The 23,838-nt window shown below is 38.7% G+C and overlaps 1 long non-coding RNA gene across 1 annotated transcript in view; it reads right to left on the bottom strand.

Annotated features, from left to right (window-relative positions):
- Window positions 1-673: 673 nt before the first annotated feature.
- Window positions 674-23,838, bottom strand: part of LOC122166214 — a 47,674-nt gene continuing 24,509 nt past the window's right edge. The window contains exons 4-5 of the long non-coding RNA XR_006170728.1: window positions 10,016-10,116; window positions 674-1,218 (exon numbers count right to left, since the gene is read on the bottom strand). This is a non-coding gene — a long non-coding RNA (uncharacterized LOC122166214). The remainder of the gene's footprint in view (window positions 1,219-10,015; window positions 10,117-23,838) is intronic.

Raw genomic sequence — 23,838 nt, 5'->3', positions numbered from 1 at the left:
CTAATGATACTGTCCTACTGTTCTTCCAAGCTCTATCCCTCTCTAAGCAAAAGAAAAGCACTAGGAAGGTATACACAAAGATAGATTTCAATCAGCAGAATAGAACACCCCTGAGGCTCTTGCTCTTTCAGCCTTCTACTCAGAATTAGCAATGCGCTGGTTTAACCCTTTGCATTGTGTCTATGCATTTGTACAAGTGTGTTGGCCAGAGATGTATTTAAGATGAGTAAATATAGACATATAATATAGACACAACTAAAGGGAATGGCAAGGGAAGGCTGAGCTAAAAGATCCCAACAAAACCACACATTAAGGTTGTGTACAATTCAGACATTTATCAGTGGTGTGCACACCCACATCTCTCCTTCCCAGTTTCAGTGTTCTGTTTGTTGGAAGGCTACTTCCTAAGGAGCACATCAGTTGGAGGGCTGCGTTTGCCTGAAGAGGATACTGATGGGGACATTGTTGAAAAGGACTGGACCCTACCAAGAAGAAAATGAAATGGGCGGTGCAGGGCATGTGGGATATCAGCAGGGAAGAAGGAAATTGAATTTCAGGAAGGAAAAAAATAAAAATAAACTTTGCATGCATCCTCATTTCAGTTTACTGTATGCCCTGCAGCTGGATGAAAACCTCATGCAGGGGAGAGAACACACAGAAAATCTGGGGTGGTTTGGGCTGGTTTCTCTGCATTTGTACCTCTCTTTCTGCAAACTGTAGAACAATTCATTTCTGTACCCCTCCTGAATTTTGTGTATCTGGCTGAGGTGGCAGCCCCATTTACATGAAGATGAGACATTTAGGCTCCATATCCTTATTTCCTCCAGTCTGTATCAAAGAAGTGAGAGCCTTTTTTTCTTTTTTCTTTTTATTTTTCACCACTAGAAACATCAAAACAGCCTGCAAAATTTCCTTTCAGTCTGAAAATAAATAGCAATATAAAACGTTCCTTTTTGTTCTGGTCCCAAGTTGATGCCTGTTATTGTCTTGCTAAGGAAACAAACTGCTAAACCAAACAAAAGCCAAAGGTATCGAACCTTCCTTCCCCAGGGCAGCTCAGTTGTCAACTCCTTCCTGACTGATGCTCTCCGGTAGAGACAACTGGCTCTGGTGATTGCTGTTCTTCCATTTGACCGTCAGCCTCTGGTGTGGTGTATCCCTTCACCTCCCTTGTGATTTCAAACTGGAGGGGTGAAGGGTCATTTCTTCCACTGTAGGCTGCATATAATAAAGAACACATTATAGAGAACACAAAAAGTACACTTGGAAAAACTTCAGTTGACATCTACTGTAACCAAAATATCTCTTCTCTACAACTGTAGAAGAGAGTTTAAGCAATTTCCCAAGGTTGCAGAGAGATTCTTCCTTTTTTCAGCAAGCCTTGATATTAGCTAGAAAAACATAACTCTTATTTTTTTTTAAATTTTTTAAAGTGTTTCTTACTGAAATTATCATTATAGCTCACAAGAAAGTCTTTATTCAAATTGTGGCAATTTGTAGGATTCTTGAAGTAAGCTTGGAGATATTGAGTCAATAACTTTACTCATATCAGTCTCACTGATATCAAAGTTGATTTGAAAAGCCAAAGAGTTGTGGGAGTTTTTGCTTTTTGCAATGAGATAAAAAAAGAATAACAACTGAGAAACACAGTTTAGGCAGTCTTATGTTTTAAGTTCTTGAATAAAAATCTTTCAGCTTATCAGGCCTAAGACAGAACCATATAAAAATACTGTGCAAGCTAGGAGGACTTCTAAGCTGACATAACGTTATCATAGGAACAAGGGAGTGAAACAAAAGTTGCAAAAAGCTTGTAGGGTCCAGCAGATGAACTAATTTTGACAAGAAGAGGAACCAAAGCAAAGGAAGCTGAAATAATCAGATTAGATGTATTGCAAAAATTTCTAAATAATGACAGGCATGAAAATGCTCACTCATTTTCTAAGAGAAGTAACCTGAATTGCAAAAAGCAGCATTCTCCTTAGCAAACACAGCTGGCAAGGGAAGCGTCAACCTGTTCTACACAGATCCAATTCATTCTTCCTGCAAACTGCATTGAAAATCCAGCCCCTATTTCTTTAGTAAAGCTATGGTTCAGGTCTTCATTGTTTTACATATTCACAGCTGAAGCTTCCTCTTTCTAGTTTCAACATTGCTCTCCCTGCAAAACTATTTGATACATTGCAGTAAAAAATATCTTGCTGACTTATCACTTCCATTATGTTTTCACTTGGTCTTCATCCTTTGTGTACTGCTTTCTTCTCCTGCTGCAACCCACAAGCTCTGTACCTTGCATTGCTCACTTCTCTCAAAGCACACCCTGGTCTGTACTTGCAGCTGACCAACAAGCACCAGCTGCTAGTGCACTCCCAGCACAGCTCGTTCCTCCTTTATAGTGATCCTTTTGCAGAGGAAAAGCTTCCCCTAAAGAAAATCTGCAAAGTAACACAGCTGCCTTCTTCAGATTTACTGCAGCCTTCGTATGTACATAATACCTGATAGTGACTCATTACCCCTCTTCTGTTGCTACTTCCTTCTTGCTTATTCTAAACTCTTAAGCTCAACTGGACTCTGCCTTCAGTTTTGCACATGCTCATTTTCTTACCACATACTCAGGTGCAAGGTGAGGTCTGTGCTTTTTTTCCTAAGTATGTCACAATTATAGAAACACTCCATTACAAGAAGAGAGATTAAGCTTCTCAGTTCATGTGAAGCCTGAGACATACATTTATGAAACGCAGCTTCTTCATGTGCTGCAGAGAGTGTTGAGCCTCTGAGCCAGCTCTCTCAGGGAGGTGAGGCAATGACCACTGAGATAAACATTTATGAAGAGCTCTGCTGTTATACGAGAAAGAAATAAAGTCCATAAAAGAACCAGTGACAAAAGAGCAACTGTGCCGCATTACAATCCACTTTATTAGGTGAAATGCCCAAGGTTTGATTCCTCTGACTGCCTCCAATCATCAGCTGCGAAAACACTGCCCAGGTGCCCAGGTGTTGCAGGGTTTGTTGCAGTGAGAATCTGCTCTTAAGGAAGATGAAAAATTGTCATGAAACAAAATCAGGAGAAATAAATTGTTGTGCATGAAATAGAGTCAGTACACCTGGTTTTCTTCTCAGAGCCAAACTGTAGCTTTGTCCATGAAGCACACTTGTGCTGTAGGTCTGACAGCAAGAGGAAGGAGGACTTCTGGAGGACAGGAATAACAGGACTTCTGGGTACTTGGTTCTTCAATTTGCAGTCTTCAATCCTTTGGGGCACACATTAAGGCCAGCTGTTGATATGTAGGAAAATCTGCCATCATGTGAAAGTTTTCACATAACCATAAAATTCCAGAGTTTTAGCTTTAGCCTTTCTGAGCACACACATGTAGAATCACAGAATCCTTAGAGTGGGAAGGGACCTCTGAAGGCCATCTGGTCCAACCCCTCTGCAACATACAGGGACGTAGAGCCATACTTTGTATGGAAAGGAAGAGGTAAGCGGAGGAAAAGAAAGTAGAAAAAGTCAAAAAAAACAAGAGGAGTAGTGGAGCAGAAAACTGCACAAAAAAATGAAGATTTGTAAGTAAGAACAGGAATTCCAGAAAGAAAGGACTCAGTCATCGGGAACCTGAGGCTACTTCCTCAATCTCTGCCTGCTCAGAGCTGATCTCGCTCCTTCCAGACTGAACAGAAACGATGGCAGAAGGCACTTCTCCATGTTCACCAACTGCTTAAGAGTGGGAGATGCACTCTATGCAGGCTTGGCAGAGACCACAATCTTCAGCCCAGAACATTTGCACATCCAATTCACTGCACAGTGACATGCTACTGACAGTCAACAGCAAGAAAACCATTTACTTCAGAGATTAGCTGTGGAAAATAGGAATGACTGTCCAGGACCCAATGGCCTGTAACAAAAGCAACTTCACTTTTCATTACTGGGCTCTTTCCTTGAGTAATTAATCTTTTCAGAAGACAGGGGGCCCTTACATTTATCTCCTCTTGTCTCTGTGGAACAGTCTTTCACCAGGTGAGCAGTCCAAGACACCTGCAGGAGTGTTACCTCTCAGAGCAAACAGGGGCAGCAGAAATGAGGCCTCGGAGTCTGAATTCTGTCTGAATGCTGAGGAGCCATTTCGTTTACAGTGGTCTCCATTTCCTGACACTTATTTAGCACCGTCATTATACTGCAGTGTTAGAACTGGAATATCATTTCAGGAAAACTGAAGCCACTTGTGAAAGAAAAACATAAATTGCAATAAAGAAGTCAACGTGAAAAATGTGTTGGGAATAACATAGAAACATTTGTTTCTAATACAAATACAGACTTAAAAGAAAACTGTCACGCAGAGAAATCAAACTGTGAGAAAACTGATAAAAGAAAAACGTGTACTGAGGAAGAATGAGGACCTTATAATGTGACATGCTCAGAAAGTATATACTCTAATTACACTTTCATAGCAGTGAATTTTTTTAAGACATTTGTTAACTAACTACAAGAAGTTTTCCCAAGAATCTGATCCAGTGATTATCAACTCCTACTAATCTGCTGCTTTCAACAATCCCAATATCAAAGCACAGCACTATGGCACTCTGTGGAACTGGCCCAAGTGATGTGAACAAGTACGGTATGGAACAGAACTCTCTTACAGATTTTTCCCACATTCTGTCTTATCATTTTTTCCTTTCACTTTCAGTAGGCATTTCTGAAGATGCCTTTTTCTTTCCCTGGAAATAAGTAATAAAATGTGTAAATTTTCCAGAGGTTTTACCAAGGGATGTTTCAAGCCTTTTGAAAACTAGATAAGCAAATAAATAAATATTTCTTTGAGAAGTACAGTCTTCTCCTTCATTCTGTTAAAAGCTGGGAGCCCTGGAAAACATGGCTGAACACCCAGGGTCTAGTTAGTGCAATCACTTACATTGTCAGAGCAGGTTATGACAGTGATGCTCTAAGCATCATCTGAGCATCACAGAAAGCATCCACCTGTGCTTTGTACTGCAGTCCAAGGAGCAGCTAACAGCAGCTCACCAGCTCATGCAGAACTGCCTGAGGCACAGCTCGACAAACTACAGGCAGGGTGGGTCAAGGGGCAGTGCCTGGGTGCACAACACTGTCCCCAGGTAGATTTTGAATGTTGAGCTCTGTAGCAGGTAAATTTACCCCTTTCTGCTCCATGGGGAGCAGAATCTGTAGCTGTGCTTTTGAAATGTTCCACAAAAAGTAAGGTTTGAGTAAATTGTCACTGAGGTCAAGACCACCTTTAGTCACCATTTCAGTTAGCTAGGGAGGGCCTCCAGAAAACTCTTTGCTGCATGACCCAGACCAAGGACTCCAACATTAATGGCATTTAGTCCCTCTTTTAAACCTTTAGTACCTTGAAAGTCTGCAACGACCCTAACATTTCTTTGCATTCTTTTCTCAAAATCAGTGCTTTTTTTCTTTTTTAAACATCTGAACTGCAGAAAAGGCTCCATTTTGAGACTACAATTAATTTGGTGTTTTGGTACAAGAAGATATAACACATCTCTGTATACAACACTGTACTGTTTAATTCTGTGAATAGCCAAAAGGCAGAACAGCAGTAAAAAAGATCAGCTATCAGCTTCACACCTGCTTGTGGCATAAAGTGCTCGAATGGAGCCCTTCTGTGCTCCACAAGAAATGGTTTCTTTTCTCACACTTCGTTATTTAGTCTGTCACTACGGACAGGTGTCTAAATAGTTCAGTTGCACTTTCATGTGGTATAACCCATGCTCTCTAAGCTGTCCCCTGCAGCTATTCAGGAGGTTGTTAAGGGATATGATCATTAATAAAAGAGTGTCAGTTTCATACAAGACTAAACACTGGAGAATGTAAAGATCTGGGGACTGCCTGAGAATCTTCCCTGATCCAATTAGCACAACAGCAGGTGATGGCAGAGATTAAAATGAAGAATATAACTTCTGTCCAACTTACTACTCACCACACTGATCATGGCTATGGCCTGATAGACAAATTAGCTGACTTACAGAAACACAAGCAGGAATTCAGTGGCTCAAGAAGAGTCTAGAAGAGTGTTCTGCCTTGCATACCACCAGAAGAAACCTCAGTATCCCAGGCTTGCACTATTCTTTGCAGCACTCCATGCAGAAAGGACTGAAAACCAGCAAATAGCCTGGGGAGAACTAAACAGCCTCTTCGATTTGCTTGGGACACAGGTTTTCACTGTCCTTGCTTCGGCTGGGATAGACTTAATTTTCTTCCTAGTATCTGGTATGGAGCTGTGTTTTGAAGTTAGGATGAGAATAACGCTGATAACAGCGTTGCATGGCAGTTTGTATATTGAGTCAAGGACTTCTTAGCTTCTTGCACTGCCCTGACAGCAAGGAGCTGGGTGTGCAGAAGAAGCTGGGAGGTGATTGAATGAGGACAGCCAAAATTGGGCAGAAGGATATCTCATACCGTGTGGCACCATGTAGAACAATAAAACTGGCCAGGGAATTGCTGCTGCTTGGAGACTGTCAGAGCACTGATCAATTGCATTATGCATCACTTGATTTTTTTTGTTCTTGTTGTTGCTTTCTTTAATATTTCCTCTCTTTATTCAACTGTATTTACTCCAATTCATGAGTTCTTGCACTTGGAATTTCCACTGTGGCTGAACAGCTGTGTGGTATTTAGCTGTCTGCCAAGTTCAGCCACAGCAGTGTCTTAGGAGAATTCAAAGTTGTACTGGCAGACAAGACGACTGTCACAGACAGAATTTTTTTTAACTGTTTGTACTGGCAGATCCATCATAAAAAGTTCCTTTTCTTCGCAGCACACAGATCTATTCTGGATCCAGAGTAAAGAGAGTTGGGAAGAGACTGAGACAAGTCCATCCCTAAACAAAAGGAGATACATCGTATACACTGCTCTTATCTCTATATACAGAGAGTATCCTACTCTCTTGTCACAAGAACAGCTTTCAAATGAGGCCATACTTTCTGAATATCTAAGTCATGTACTGAGTGCATGTCTGGATGGATCTCTGTTCCTTGGAGTGCCCAGGGAAAAACAAATACGTGGCTCTGTAAGAGACAGCTTAGCTGAATATGCAGCTGGGATTTTGGGCAGCTTTCCAACATTGTCCTGTGGCTCCCTTTCTACTACAGTCAGTGGGACTCACTCAGACGACCTGTTTTGATACCGCCTCACAGCATCTGAACTGCACTGAAAGAAACAGAATAGCTCTGTCTACTGAAGAAATAGACCAAATCAATTTGAAAGCACAAACAAGTTACAAGCAGGTGTGCAATAAAATAACACTTAATATTTAGCCCAGTACTTAATACATAGCCCAAATTATAGGTTGTATGAGATTAACAGAACAGAGTGGCTACATCCCAAAGATTCAAACATCTCTTCTTACCACTTTGGTGCCTGCTAAACAGAGGAGAAGATAGTGAAGGAATGGTACCTGAATTCTCATTCTGCAGTGACATTCAAATTGTATCACCTTTCAATAATATAAAAAAAATAATGGCTAGCCCACTCCACCAACAGAGAAGGTTGTACTGTACCATTTTGCCTTTTTTTCTTAAAAACAAACAACTTCCTTCCAAAATAACCCACAGTTCCCCAGACTGAGCTTTTCTGAGTGGTAGTCCCAGCAATGATGGCAATACATCAGAAAAACAACATTTTCTCCTCAAAGGACAATGGTCAGAGATATTTACTCTTGGGAAATGAAGTTCTTTGCTTTTGTAACAGATCTGGCAGCACATAGTCAAAAGAGATCTGTAATGTAGGAATAAGAAATGGACATGCTTAAGCAATCTTGCTTGCTCTCAGTCTCAGTCTTACGTATCTACAATGTGCTGCAGTGAGAAAATCTTAACAAGAGCGTAGCATTCTCAAGATTTGGGGTGACACTTTACCTTCAAACAGAAGCAGTCAGAAGTAAAAAACATTAAAAACAGAACACAGCGCCACAGAAGTGACAGCCATTTCCCAGATGCCAAAGCCAGAAGTCTGCTGGCTAAGGCTGAATTAAGAAGATGCTAATTGTGTGGGCTCAAAGATTTTTGCAATTCTCCAGCTTCCTGATATGATAATAGCCATGGGTCAGGAGAAATGAATAGCCATACCTACAGCATGAGTTCTACTGAAAGCTCAAGTGCATTTGCTATTAATTATTTGTCACTGCAGGTTCACCATCATTAATGCCAGGGCTATGCATGATCACTCAGCAGCACTCATTTGGTTTAGATCAAGTGTAGTATTTTTGGCACATTAGCTAGAGCATATATTACAGAATGCTTATTATTCTGGATTTGTGGGAATAAGTAATATCTGATCTGACATAAAGCATGCTAGTACAACATCAATCTGTTAAATCTACCGCTTTTAAACGAATCTGGATTACCTCTGTGACTTTACACTGGATCATTGTTGCCAGAACTTCTCTTATCCCGTCCTCAAAATTATGAAGTTGGGTTTACAATAGAGTCAACAGATGGCCTCAGCTGAACTCTTAAAAATGAATCTGCTCAATGCATTGCACACCACCTGCTACCATGCCAGTAACTACATCAGTAAAGAAGTATGTTCCAGTGTCAGCTGGAATTTTCCTAGACCCTATTCCTCTTTCTTCACCAGTAGGCAATATCCAGAAGGGTGAAAAAGGATGAGCATAAGATTAAACCCATTAGTGATATTCTTAGAGCACTTAATTTCCATCCTTGGACTTATTTAGATGCTATTTGTGATGCACACTTTTTTTTCCAGCAAGGACTGCTGAGATGAAACATGTACACAGTCTAAAGCTAAAAGAGATCCAGTGGAAAACAGAGACACAGTTTGAGGCAGCAAATGTTGGGGGCCAGGAAATATTCTGCAAAAACATCATGCCACATAGGAAGATAAATATGCAGCTGAGAGGCAATGATACAAGAGTTACAGCAGATAGGAAGAAAACAGCAGATCTAGAAACCATTACCACAGCTACTTCAGGAAAAGCAAACAGTAATTCATGTCAAGAAGCAATGCTAACGAAGGGTTGGTTGTTTGTAGTGTTACAAATGCTTGCAAAGTTTCTCAGTTCACATGATCATAAGCTACAGAAGCTGGCTGCCACCCTTGTAGCCAGGCTATATAAATAATGAAGAGCTGATTGCAGCTGGCACATAATCTTGGGATCATTGATAAAGCAGTAGTATTAGACTCAGTTATTAGAGGAAAGAATTAGCCTCATTTTGAAGCTAAAGAGCAAACCCAGTTTTGAATAAGAAAATTTAAAAAAAAGCAAGTAGTGCCATTTGAAACATTATGGATAATGTAGAGAATATCAAACATGAATGGCCAGCCAGCATGTCAGGGAAAACTAGGCTTAAATAGTGAATTATGTATCACATTTCTTTTCAAAGACCAGGTGGAGAAAAACAGTAATCAGAAAGTTTCCCAATGCTCTCAAAGTAGATTTCTTTCTAAATAGTATCTATAATTTCAAGAAAAGGGTCTCCAGGACAGCAAATAGAGTTTAGAAGCAGAAGCTCTGTGTTTATCAGTCCATCTCAGCCTGCCCAAGCACAGGATTTACGACACTGAAGTTGGTTAAACCCAGGCAGATCTGTCAACCCAAAGCCACTGCACAGAGCACTGTAAATAACAGAGGACACTAAACCTGCCCAAACAAGCCTTCCTACTTTATATACCCGGGCCTTTTGTGATATGAGACAGGGTTTCTACAGTGACAAAGGGTACAAATCAAACATTCAAACCTTTATCACATCCCCAGGTACAATTGTTAATGGAAGGCAGGACCTTTGCTGCCTGCCAAGGGATTCTATGTCAACTGAATGGGATCCAGACAGGCTCATTGTCTTAAACATCATGACTCCCCACCTAAAATACAAGAGGTTGAGAAAGAAGGCATCATGGTGTGACAAAAATGTCCTGGAAAATCGATTATTAAACAAAACGTTTACATGCCATAGCTGAGGAGAACTGAAGTCTCCTAAACCTTTGGTTATCCTTTGAGGAACTAAGAATCATTAAAGGCATACTCACAAAATTCCAGCTTCTGCATTAGACTCCCAGAACTTGTGAAGCTTTAAAAAAATTGGATTGTAATGAGTCTAACTGTTCTCACAGCAACCAATAACTGAAACCTGAAAAACAAAGTAGAAAAGTTGTGAATTACACATAAATTTTGAAGTATTACATCCTTTCAGAGTCCTTACAGCAACGGTTTCTTGCCCCAGAAGGCATCCTGGGAAGAGCTGAACTGATGTAAAACTAATGCTCTATAAGATAAGTCAGAAGACACAAATGTGCATGTATTAAAAAATAAGAATATTTTGTACTCTTGGGCATGGAGCAAATCAGTACACTGAATTGACAGTATGCACATTGACAGATGATGCATTGAATATGCATACACAGATTAATTGCAATATTGATTGGACATATCCTCATTAACTAGCAGCTCCATAGCTTTCATGATGCAAAAGCATGCACTTGGATTAACACTTACCTGCATCTGCTTGTACAACAGGCTACCAGCCTGCTGCTATTTTGGGAGAAGGATGTGTAGAAACTGCAATTGCCTCCATGGGTTGCCTCAGAAAGGATAAGTCTTACGAAATAGCCATGTTTCAGTTATTTATTATTATGTGTTATTCTGCTTCTCTGTTTTCCTGTTTTTCTTTTTTTTCGTACCAAGATATTATTTGAGCCAATTGGCTCCTGTTTACATGTTGAAAATTTAACTCACTGCACACCAGGAAAGTAGGTTTAATACTACAAAGCTTATGGGTGTAGGGTTTCCAATTGATTTTGTGATTGAGAACTGACTTATTGGTCCCAGTGAAAAATTCATCTGTGGTTCAGCAGTGACTCATTTAATTTTTTTACTAGTCACTGTCATTGCCAGTCCAGTCATGAAAGAATGTTTCTTGGCTTGAGTTGGAAGGGACCTTCTTCAAACATCAGTTTTCCACATCCTATGAAGCAATAAGAAGTCATTTCCCAACATAAGAGCAGGGCTATGTATGCGTCAATGATATGAGAAACAAAGTCAGGATCCCATGCAGAACCTTCCACAAAACGTCCATCCCAGCAAGGAAAGGTATAAATGGTTCAAGCAAAACAAAACAAAACAAAGCAAAACCACACTGCACAACAATGAGACTACAAAGGCAGAGGCAACAGAGTGTGGAAAAAAAGGAGTGAAGATTCAGAGGAAACTTCAAGAAATTATACCTTACTAAAAGCTCTATCTGAAGCACCATGGGAACTAGGTATGTAGTACACAATGGACTCATACATTGATTCAGATCACCTGCACAAATTCTGCATATATACAGCACACACAAGGGTATCAGTTTTGTGTAAATATATTCCCTTCTGTTTTCCCTATTTGTTTTATCTTCCAACTTTAGTCAAGAGTAGTGGATAACAAAATGGACAATGGAATAAATGAAATACAGATATTTAAAGCATCCCAAGCCAGCAAATTAAACAAAGTAATTTGCTGAATTCCTTCTGAACTTCGTGCAAACCTGTACAGAAAACATTCTTCATTGCTAATCAAGGAATGTTGCATATGAACTAGAGTAATCGTTTATAACACAAAGCAAACAGTGCCTGTAAAGCTTGGGACCATTTTAGTTTTTTTTTATGCATCTTGAAAGAAAGTGGATTGGCCTTCAGTTGTGAAGTCTATGAGCAAAATTTTAAATATGCCTCATCTCAGTTACAGCTTCGGAAGTGTAGCTAAATACACTGCAAGTGGACAAAAAATATATATCTTTGCCTTTGTAATAGGACTCTCAGGGGGCTCTGATCGTTAGACTGTGAGTTAGCAACATCTGGAAAACATTAGGGAAATGCCCTAGGAAAAGGCTACCTCTCTGAATCGCTTAATTTTCAAAGAACGCACAAAAGACTCAATGACTGCAAGAATCTAGCTTCAGTATCTGTGTTCCTCTTGCATAATTTGGTCTGCTGCCAGTTTCTGAAGGTTATCTTAAAATGAAGATCCTTTCAGAGGAAACATTCAGATACCTCAGAGCTTTAAGGAAATGCACTGCAGACCCTCCCTTGGACAGTGCTAATCAAAAACAAAAATACAATTAGGAAGGAGTTTGTTGAGATATCGAATATAAAGCACAATAGATTGCAGAATGTTCCAGTTCAGAAAAATAAAACAAACTACTTAGATTTTTTCACTGAATAACAAGATAAATCAATTTTTCACTGAAGAGAATATATATATTTCTAATAAACAAACAAACAAACACAACAAACCAATGGACAAACAGTTTTGAAAGCTTGGTTCTTTGTCAGGTTTTATCTGGAACAAGATTAAGGAGATGATTAGAGATCTGTAGGGCTGAGAAATTAGGAGTCCTGTTGTTGTTATGAGTCAATGAATGTTAACATTGTTAAGGAATCACAGTGTAATAGAATGCCTTGGTTTGGAAGAGGTCTTAAAGATCATCTAGTTCCAAAGCCCCTGCTGTTGGCAGGGTTACCACCCACTAGATCAGGCTGCCAGGGTACCATCAAACTTGGAAGATAAATAGCACAATATAATTTTAAGTAATCAGCAGCTAGGCTTCTTACTTTGAAGGAGACAAATCTTTGAGCAATATGGTTTTCCCTCTTAGAGATGACTTCTTACTGAGACACCTAAACAGTTTTGACATCCACATTATTGCCAAATTCTAAAGATGGTTAAGGACATGATAGATATGACTGCGACAGAGCTGTTTTGCCAAGCAGCAAAAATTTGCAGGAAAATCTTAGACTGCTTCCACTTTTTTTTTTCTTTTTTTTTTTTGGGGGGGGGGGGGGGGGGGGGGGGTGAAGGGGGATTGTATTAGGGATCACTCTAGTAGCCTTTGAAAGACATAAAAGATTGGTGTAAATTCAAGCTTCTTAGAGTAGATTTCCTGCAGAAATGAATATTTTATATATATCTATATTTTTCCCTCTGGGTTCTTTCTTCAAACAAGAAGCAAGCAAGCTACATTGCACTGATTAGGACAAAAAAATCTTATTTTCCATGTCTGTGCCCTGAAAGAAAAAAAAAAAAAAAGTAGATGAAAGTATGGTGTTGATACTTCAATAAGTAACAAATCAAGCTTCCTACCATGTCAGAGTTTATCAACAAAGTGGCATACTGAATTAATAGTTGCGAGATAGCAATGCACAGCTCGAGAAAAAAACAGAAAGGTAATTCTATTTCCTTCACATCACCAGAAAGTCTCTAAGAATTGGTAAGGATCCGGTGGCAGCAGACCACCAGACATACTAGTTTGTCAAGGAACAAAGCTCTCATAGTGTGATGGGCAAAAAAAAAGCATGAAATTCTTATATAGAATGTTTTAGTCTTGAAAAAAGGCAGGCATCTGATCAAACTTCTAACTATTAATTAGTTGTCAAGCAATTTCACTACTTCTACTATATTCAGATCCTATTATGACTAATTTCAGCCTAATACCATCTGCAAGGCAGCCTGAATACTTCACTTCCATTCTGGCCTGTACAGCAACAGATTACTCATTAAACAGCATAATGATCTGCAAAGAATATTGTGGAAAACCAACTTAGTACAGGTTCATTGGAGGTCATTAGAGAATGACATTTGCTTCTGCAGATGCATTGAAATCAGCTGGGTTGCTAACACTAGCCAAAGATCTGGTTTTGTGTGCATGGGCTAATCTCTCCTTAATCACTCCCACATAGATTAAAGTTTGTATTTAGTTTTCACAGTAGAAGTAAAAGAGAAGCTATCACTGGTAATAACAATTCTACTCACATATTGGATCAGGTTCATTCCTGAAATAATTTCAGTTGAAGTTGTTCAGACTAATATATGCAATAATTAAATCCACTAGATTTGCCCATTGCATTCTATCTTGGGTCGTCCTTATATTCTCACTAGCCAGCAATAGATGTAACACACTGTAAGGAAAAGAGTTGCACCCAAGTGAAAACACATGCTAACTAAATTATAATATGTGCAAGAAAGTATGTTGACAACTGCAACAATTAACATAGTAACCTGGCATTCTTGTGTTCCATGTCTGACAATACAAAGCATAAGAAGCAACTAGAAATCCAAAGGAAAACTGAAGATGCAATCCCTGAAGAGAAAATCTACAAAACAATCCACATCATTTTACATTAAAAGCGCACAAAAATATATAGCCAATTCCATCAGTTACCTCATATCAACACTTTTTCAAATGCAATGAGAAAAATACTCAAACCTCACCTCATCCATCTGAATACAGGTGAGTAAGAACTCTGATCTGAAGGATGAATGAACCTTTGAACAAGTCATTGGAGAAAGGCAGAAAAACTTACCGTGATGCAAAAGATGAACTGCCACTCCATGCACATCTCTCACTGCCCTATTCTACCCTAAACTAAAAATTCAGTGAAAAAAATCTTAGAGTTACAATCTAAGCTAAAAAGAAACATCATATTGTGCAGGAATTTCGCTCACAAACTCCTCTCATTGCTGTTAAGTAAATTTTAGATACTTGGCTGTCCTGATTGCCAGCAGCAAATTTTCTTTAGGTTACCATACATCAGACCATTATGAGGCAAAACCACTTCCAGTTTGTCAACACATTTCCTGCAGTAAAAGCTACAGAGGAACCAAAGAGTTATGCAAGTCATCCCGTGCATCAAGTGTCCTCATAAGAATTACCTTTGTGGAGTCAAAGAACACACGCTAAACTGAGCTCATCCAGGCAAAGGAGATCACATCCTACCACAGTTTATTTGCACTTTTTTCATGGAGTGATGGTGTTATGTGTGACTAGTCAGCTCTTTGGCAACCTGCAAACAAACGATAGAATCCAGGTGGGGGTTACACTCAATAACCCTTTTCTAGAATAAGTGTAGCACAGCTAAGAGATGCTGACTTTCCAGGACAATACGATTTTCCCCATTCCCTCTCCCTGTCAGCTTCCCATTGTGCTATTGCTGATTATTACTCTCTCTTTACCTCACAGAATGAAGCATTCTAGGAGATTCCTTTGTTTCTATGAAGTCACATTTACTCCCCCCCCAGTTCTCCCTGGTCAAGGCTTACTTTTTTTTTTTTTTTTTTCCTTCTACAGTAGGTCAACACGTAAAAGAAACAGGTTCTATCCACTCAGAAAAAAATAGAGACATGCTGAAATATTTCTTCTCCTCGTAGTAATCTATAAGCAAAGCTATAGATTCTGGTTTACTTTTACACTAAGTCTGTTCACATTTGAAACAACAAAGACTGCAGCACTTACATGCTGCTTGAGTTCTCAAACCATTGCCTCTGCCTTGTAACTCTGGCAAACTTTGCAGTGGTAGCTGCAGAGTACAGAGTTGTTCTCGCTTGCACTGTCATAACAAAAGCATCTGCTAGTGCTGATAGGCAGAAAAACAAACTCTGGATTCAGGACACAGCAGTAGAGAAGCAAACAATAGTACTCATTGTCTGCTTTAAGCATTTACAAAATAAAGATCTAGTTCCAACCTTCCTGATATAAGTAGGGACAATTTCCACTAGATCAGGCTGCCCAGGGCCACATCCAATCTGGCCTTGAACACCTCCAGGGATGGGACAGCCATAGCTTTTTTAGGCAGCCTGTCCCAGTGCTTCACCAGTTTCTGAGAAAAGATTTTCTTCCTAACACCTAACCTAGATCTACTTTCATAGAATCATAGAACCATGGAATCACAGAATGGCCTGGGTTGAAAAGGACAACAATGATCATCCCATTTCAACCCCCTGCTCTGTGCAGGGTTGCCAACCAGCAGACCAGGCTGCCCAGAGCCACATCCAGCTTGGCCTTGAATGCCTCCAGAGCTGGGGCATCCACAACCTCCTTAGGCAGCCTGTTCCAGTGCATCACCACCTTCTGAGTGAAAGACTTCCTCCTAATATCTAACCTAAACCTCCCCGTCTCAGTTTAAAACCATTCCTTTTCTTTAGTTTAAAGCCATTACCCCTTTCTCCTATCATTATTCTCCCTGATACAGTGGACAGATTTCCTGTCAGCCTCCTTTAAGGTACTCAAAGACTGCTATAAGGTCTCCCCAGTGCTTTCTCTTCTTCAGGCTGAACAACCCCAACTGTCTCTCTCTAGGAGAAGTGTTCCGATCATCTAAATCTGTAAATTCATAGCAGCTGGTGATGTATATCCATGCTCAGAACACCTTTTCTGTGATTGAAAATAAGGATCAGATTTTTTCCATAAAAATAAATTATATCATACTTCTGTCCTCTTTTGGAGGCACAGATATTTAATCTCTATTGATCTATTCAGCCAACCCTTCCTTTGTTGGCATTTACTCAGCATGTGCTCTTGGGTACACAAGTGCTTGTTATATTCACTTAGATTTCTATTACTTGTACTGAAGTGCTTTTTACAAACACAGCAGCATCTCTTGTGGTTTTAATCAAAGACATTTGCATGGCATGACCCACTTAGATCTGCAGCTAATGCTGTGAACTACTTTATTTTTTCAACTATCCAGGCTATGCAATTACTGAAAGGCAAGCTCATCTATATCACTAAACACCTGCCAAGAGGAATCCTGCAAAATCATCATCTTTCAAGACGTTTAAGCTGGGCTGAAGAAAGCAATAGTAAGTAGGTAGCATGAAACTGGGTGAAAAACAGACACATAAACATTTCCACCTGTAATCTCTCTGGCATATGGACTGTTGCTGAAGTTTAAATTCTGAGATTCAGCATCTTAGCATTTATTTGCTTCTAACATGGATCTGCTCAAATCTTGCCTAGGGAATGGCACCTAATGCTAACTGTCCTCACGTCTCTTTAAGATATGCACAAACAGTAAAACCATAGAAGAGTGAAACAACTTCCAAAAGGGATTCCAGGTCATTGAGTCTGACTGGAAGTAGCACCAACCGTACCTGGCCATATTCCAAAGTCTATTCACAGAAACAGTGTTGCCTGATTGCAAGACAGCTTGTCAAATCTTGGTAAACTTAGCATAATCACAACCCATCAGCAGGACAAAGCAAATGAAGTGCAAATACTAGAAGATGAAACAATTACTTTTTGTTGAACACAGAGGAACAGTAATTATGGTCTGATTTTCTTTCCTTTTTAATAGCTTTATGTCATCTACTTCCACTACATGTGCCTTTGCTGGGGAGACTGTATGATTAAAATTAATCTACTTCTGGTCCACAAAGTCTTTTCAGTAATGTATTATTGGAAACTCTCATTTTGATGATTTATTAATCTAATGTATCATTATAGAACTGCCATGTCATACAGTTCTGCTCTTTCTTACTGTCAAGTACTTTGGTGACAGTCTTCGTGAACGTGCTTCTGGCCAGCAGTCATTTCTAGAAATATCTTCAAGGCAATAAATAAGAAGATGAGATAAGGAACATCTTCTCGTGAAAAAAATAAAGCTGGTGCCAAAAACAGTATTTAGACACTACTTCTAGTGCAGTATTTCCTTTGCTGGCTCTGGGAAGCTAATGGAAGCTTTAGGATTAAGACTGATCAAGAAAGATGGTCACCAAGGTGTTACAGACAAGGTGGTCTAACACTGTATTCCTCATCTCCTTTCTGTTATCCCCCTCTTTGCTACAAGTGCAGAGTACACTTTTCTCATCAAGGGCTTACTCCTGACAAGTCAGGACAGCTGTTCCTAGTCTCTGCTACATTGCAGCATGCCTCTGCTTCAGAAGTGAGTGCCTGGAACTCTGTCCATCGCTTTTGCATCTACCATCTGGTCTAAGAGATTTTGCTTTTTCATGCAAATCCCGCCTCTTTCATTCTGCAGCAGAAATTTAATACAAAGAAAGAAAATGGTAAGATGAGGCATGACTTGCAGTCCCTAGCAGTTAAAATAATTAATACAAATATTTAGCATCATTGAACTATAAATGCAAATGTAAAAAAAACAACTTTTAAAATGAATGTTTTGTCATAAATTATGAAACAAAAATCAAACAATTGCCATTATTTATTTAAGCACACAAGCTCGTTCTGCAATTTCTAATTACATGACTGTTTTAACAGTCCACGATTACAGATGCAAAGGGATGACTAGTTTTGATGTAATCTAAGTAAATAATAATAATAAAAAACAACTAAGTACTACAAAAGTGGTACTAAAGCTTAGACAAAAAAGTTTATAAAAGATCATCTTTAAAACTGATTGTCTTAACATCCATACTGTTTGTAACTACTTTAGCAATTAATTCCATACATAGAAATGTTATTAAATATATACATCTATATGCATATGCATATATATGTATGTTTATATGTATATATTTATATGAAAATGTAGGAGAAAAGTTTTCAAGTATATCCTATGAAACAGCACAGAGTGCAATAAGTCTTCTGTACAGTTATTGAGAGAAGAGATAAGTGGATGACTATTCATAGTTTACTTGTCTGAGAAGTTTGCAGAACCATTACCCTTTGAAGAGGACAGCATAAGACAGAAAAGAATAGCAAAGAAATCATGAAAGAATAAACAGTCAATCGTGAGGTTTTGGTGAGTCTTTGAAAAATATAATTCAAAACCATTTTATTAGCATCTACTCTGAGAGAGCAGAAGGAATATTTCCTATGGAAAGTTTATTTAGTAAAGGTAATGTCTTAAATGGTAACTTGTTAAGACTCCATTTAAGGACTCGTAGGTGAAGGTTGCTTTGCAACGAACTGTTTTGGGCACTGATCTGAACAACAGCAGTTTTATGCTTCCTCAAAAACATAAGTATCAGAAAGCACAGAAGTTACTAAGAAGGAAATGACACTAAGCCAGAACTTGACGAGAAATCTGTGCTACCACTATCCTGTCACAAAACAAGTGTTTGTCAGCTGATCACGGAATGCCATTGCAAAGAAATGTAGGGCAAACCAGCTGGTAAGACTACAGGAAAAAAAAAAAAAAACAAAACACAGAAAACATCAAGAAAGCATTTGTTATAGCCAGAAAATAACAAGCAGATTATCAACTAACAGAGACAATTTCTACGCCTATATTTTGACTAAAGAGTTCTAATTTTCCATGTTATCAAAAAGTGTGGGCTGATCCTGCTTAAGCCTTTTAGGTAGAAAAAGATATAGAACCAGGAAACTTAATTTATCTTATACATAAGTAACAATTGCTATCACTGCATTCAGTAAGTGCTCTGCAATGAACTTAATTAATCTTGTAAATAAGTAACAAATCTTATCACTGCATTCAATGAGTGTTCTGCAATGTGAAAACTCTCTTGGTATTTCCAGGTAAATACAGAATACTAAGTAACAAAGACAATAAGACCTCAGATCAAATCACTGAAGTCAGTGAAATAGAAGAGTCAATCAGCTGAAGTTACTCCAGGATCATTAACAAAATAACTAAATTTGATACTATTAAAACGGGGTATTTGGAATAGACGCCTTTGCTGGGAGTCACAGAGTTAAAACAATTCGTATTTATTTGGAGATGTTTTCGGTTTTTTTTTTTTTTTTTCAAATATGTCCCATTAAAATTTCCCTTCATTATCTTCTTCTTCTTTTTTTCTGTCAAGAATAAAGATGGATTTCCTAAAATCTTTTTGGCCAGCTGGCTGCATACTGCCCCAAACTGTCTCCATATGTTTTATTGCTCTGGCTTGGTAGCATATGGCTGTTCGGCAGTTTTCAAGGTAGCAGAAATAGGTGTTGTGAACAACCTCAGCTAAACCAAGTAGAAGTTAATTTTAAAAGTTCTCACATCAAAGAACAGTAGAAGTAAGTGTAGTGATAGAAGGGCTGCAGTCAGTGTCACTGGGCAGTGTTGAAGCCTGCTGGCTTCAAACATTAGAGGTACTGTTTGCACACTTGCAGGTTCCAGAATTTGAATGGTTATTATTGTTTTCAAGTTGGAAGAAGCCTATGTGGATCTTTATCAAACAGCCTCGTAACTGAAAGAAACATAAATATAGGAGACAGGAGACGTTAAAAAAAAAAAAAAAAAAAAGCAGAATTAAAAAAAAACAAATAATCAGTAAGTCGATGGAAACAGGCTGTCAGAAATGCACAGGCAACATCCACAGTTGTATTGATTTCATTATGCAGTTACCTTGTTTTTAAAGAAACATTTCCTGGGTTCTGCCTTCTTGGGGCACTGCAAACACCTGAGTCAATTCAGTGGTTTGCATATATTAGGGAACAAATTCCATGGAATTTAAGAGGGAAACTGCCGTTAACATACAGAAAATTACAAAGGGAATTCCAAGAAAGCTTATAAATCCAGTGGATCAACTTAGGTGTTCCCCCCAAATAAGAAGCATAACTTTGAGAACAGCTTTCCCAAATGCTCCCAACATAGGAAATGGTTTCAGAAGTGGTGAGTTAAACACAAGGCAATTGGATACTTTCACACAGTTTCTTAATGTATTTGATCTAGTAAGTTTCCCAATCAATTTCTTTTAGCATCTATATGAACTATATGAAATGCATATAGTTCATCTGCCAGTTAGAAAATAAAAAGGTTTTAGAACTTTTCTGAACATGTATTTTACTATTTATACAAAGAAGTCAAAAGGAGCAGAGAGAACTTCTCCAGGTTGTGTTAAGAGAGCTAGGTGCCTCTCTAATGATAACAGTGGTAATTCATCTACAGAAAACATGTTTGCATCCAGTGGTATTTCTATGTTACGGTATTTATTCAGAAGAAAGAATAAAAGCAAAAATCTGTGCTCAGGAACTTGTATTTAGTTACATTAATTTCTATATCCTGGAACAGGTCTAAGCATTTTAATTTCCTCAGTATTCCTGTTGGTAACCAAGGAAGTTCTCTGCAAGTCAGACAGAGAATCTGACTATTAGGTGTCTAGTTAGTTAGAATGCCTCTACAGAGCACTGCATTATTAAGGATGCATTTAAGAGAGGCTACATTTCATGGTACTCACTTTCTTTGGCTACCACATTGCTAAATGGAGTTTAGGGCACCTAACACCTGGAAATACCTGGTTTTCAAAGTGTCAATTCCCTGAATAAGTCAGTCTGAAACAGAGCATGTAATCTATGTCACTTCCCAATTATGCTCTAAATATCCAGTTAAATGATCAATTAAGTAATGTTCCACATTAAGGAACAGAAGGGGAAGGGGCACAATAATAAATTTCGCACACCACAGCAAGTGGTGCCTGGGAAGGATTTCCCACACTTAACATTTACCATCCGATTCTCCTTCTGCTTGCCCCCCCCGACAGTGGCTGTTTTATGCTTCAGTGTTTGGAACACCAACAAGAAAATTTTCAAATTTCTTTTGCAGACTATAACAACTTTGTTATTTCTGAGGCACATGATTTACTTTCATCATTTCTAACTCTCATGCTATTATTCATGTGTATTCTTTTTTCTTTTTATAATAGGAAGAATAAAGACTTGTATCTGAAAACCTGTTCTGAAAGGTAGGTAACAAATACCAGAGGACTCCTAAGCTGGACAGAAAACAGAATTTACTCAAGACACAGACTTAACACCAGAAGTGTAGGTGTCTAGTCTAGTATTAGATACGGAGGTTGGTGGCCCTGCCTGTGGCAGAAGGGTTGGAGCTTCATGGTCCTTGAGGTCCCTTCCAACCCAAGCCATTTTATGATTCTATGATCCATCTTCATATTTTGTTTTTGAAGTTTTGAGCAATACAAGTTGTTTGTAAAAGTAGTGTGGCTCAGTCTATTCTATTTATTGCTATTGAATTCAGGCAAACTTTATAAATACACATCTATCAAACTGACATCATCCTGAAGGAGTTTTCTTCCCTGCCTTTCTTTCTACCAATTGACCTTTCTTCTTTTATGTCATTTGTAACCCTGAGGTATCCTTTCTGTTTGCTTTTGAGTCACGCTGACACTGAGGATTATTTTTTAATGTTTTCATTGTTTAAATCTCATCCTAACTCCTATCTGCCTTTAACTTTCAAAGCCTCTCTTCATCTCAGTGTGCTTCACACATATTCTTGTATTCTGATCCCAGGAAAGCCTTCTGTAATTCCATCTGTCTTTCAAAGGCACTTACCCCTGCAAGATACTAAGTGCATCTACAAATATGCTAAGAACACGCTGCAGGCATAAAGGTATTCTGCATGAGATTTTGCTGGAGATGTAGGAGCTAACTCTATTCCATATCTTAAGACTGTGCCCCTTCCTCAGCAGTGTGTGCATCCCAGTTGATGTGGCAAACTGGGACAAGGCACGGACAGTCATCTACAATATTTTTCAAATTTGTACCTCCTAGATGACAAGGAAATTCTTATATAGGCTGTTAATTACTCACATGATCTACTGTAACACACATTTTCTCCATTACAATACCTGATATATTAAGACCTAAGTCAGTGCCATAACATGGAGGACTTACTGTGAGAAGATACTGGGATTGAATCACTGTTCCCATAATTTTAATTAATATTTTAAATAAGTATTCAATCCAAAATTAGTAAACCTGGAGTCTGGGTAAAATATGCTGAAAAAGAGATTGGTAACAGAGTGAAGAGAAAACAATGAGCAAGCAGGGGGAAGAACAAAGACACAGGAGGTCCTTTTTAAGGATAGGCATGGAACTGTGGCAGTGATGTATTTTATTTTGTTTTTGTGTTGCTGCAGCTACACAGGACAGAAGAACACAAAAGGTTTTCCCAGCAATTAGTTCTGGACAACTGGGTGTAACTTTGGTTCCTCATCTTCGTCCTCTCAGATGCCTATACAGTCACTACAAAGGGATAAGGACACAGATGAATGCTCATCTTGACTGAAATTAGGCAGAAATTGATGAGTGAAACTCCCTGTAGAGAACATGAAGCAATGATACTTCAGCTGGTATCCACAATTCAGCTGGCCTTCACAAGGTTACAGGAATGATGTAGCTGTGCTAATTTCCCAGTCAGTTAAATGAGCCCAGGGAGAGCTCCAGAACAGTTGTATCTTCTAAGAGTTAACTTTTTAAGCTCAGTGATCTGCATTTGTTTGCCTTACCATCAAAGTTAATTTATAGCGCCTTGCTCATAACAGCCAGTAAAACTAGTGCAAATGTTGTCTCTCAAATTGGAGCCCTTTTCTCTTCGCCTTTTTGCTGGCATACAAAAAGGAAACCTTAACAATTTCAAGCTAGGACTGCAAGATATTGAACTTACAGGACACTTCACATTATCTCCTATTTCCATTTAACTTTCAGATCACAATAATTTAAATTGTCCTTATTACTTCAGTATCTGTAGCACTATTCATTCCTTTGTGGTGATCATCCAAACAATCCTATTTGTTATAAGAATTCTGCAAAGATATTAAGCTGCAGCTCCTATTAAAAAATCCCACACTAATCCTGATCTAATATAGGGACCAGTGTGTATTTGTATTTAATGAGAAGCTGGTGACAAGATGGAACACTCTGCACTGAGATATATACTGAAATTACTGGATGGACCATACCCAAAAATGTTCTGTTTGGTGCGGGACAGTCTCTTCTTTGCATCTGGTCATTCCTGTGTAACCTGGATTTATGACAGCATCTCCTGTGTTCCATCCTTCTCCTTTTCTGCATGAAGCTTAGACCATGAAGATCAATGGCCCCAAGATGGCTTTGCTACTTCAGGGCAAGGAAGCCTCTCCAGAGGTCACCTGCATTCCAAATGAGTCAGTGCAGAGCAAAATACTACAGCTGCACAGACAGATTATTCCTTTAGTTTTGATTTTGTAAAAATCGAAACAATTGTCCTGTGGTTTTCTGCAAGTTTCTAATTAAAACTCTCATCTGTTTTTTTTTTCCTTTTTTTTTTTTTTTTTTTTTTTTGTAGTAAAAGATAAAGAAAAGATTCTGTATGCAGATATACATGGTGAAAAACTCCTGCTAGACCTACTA

The sequence above is a fragment of the Centrocercus urophasianus genome, unplaced genomic scaffold (genome assembly GCF_019232065.1).
Source record: "Centrocercus urophasianus isolate 14NV4802_14NV808 unplaced genomic scaffold, USGS_Curo_1.0 seq_32, whole genome shotgun sequence".
Lineage (NCBI taxonomy): Eukaryota > Metazoa > Chordata > Aves > Galliformes > Phasianidae > Centrocercus > Centrocercus urophasianus.
This window is presented reverse-complemented; position numbering and strand designations above follow the sequence as displayed.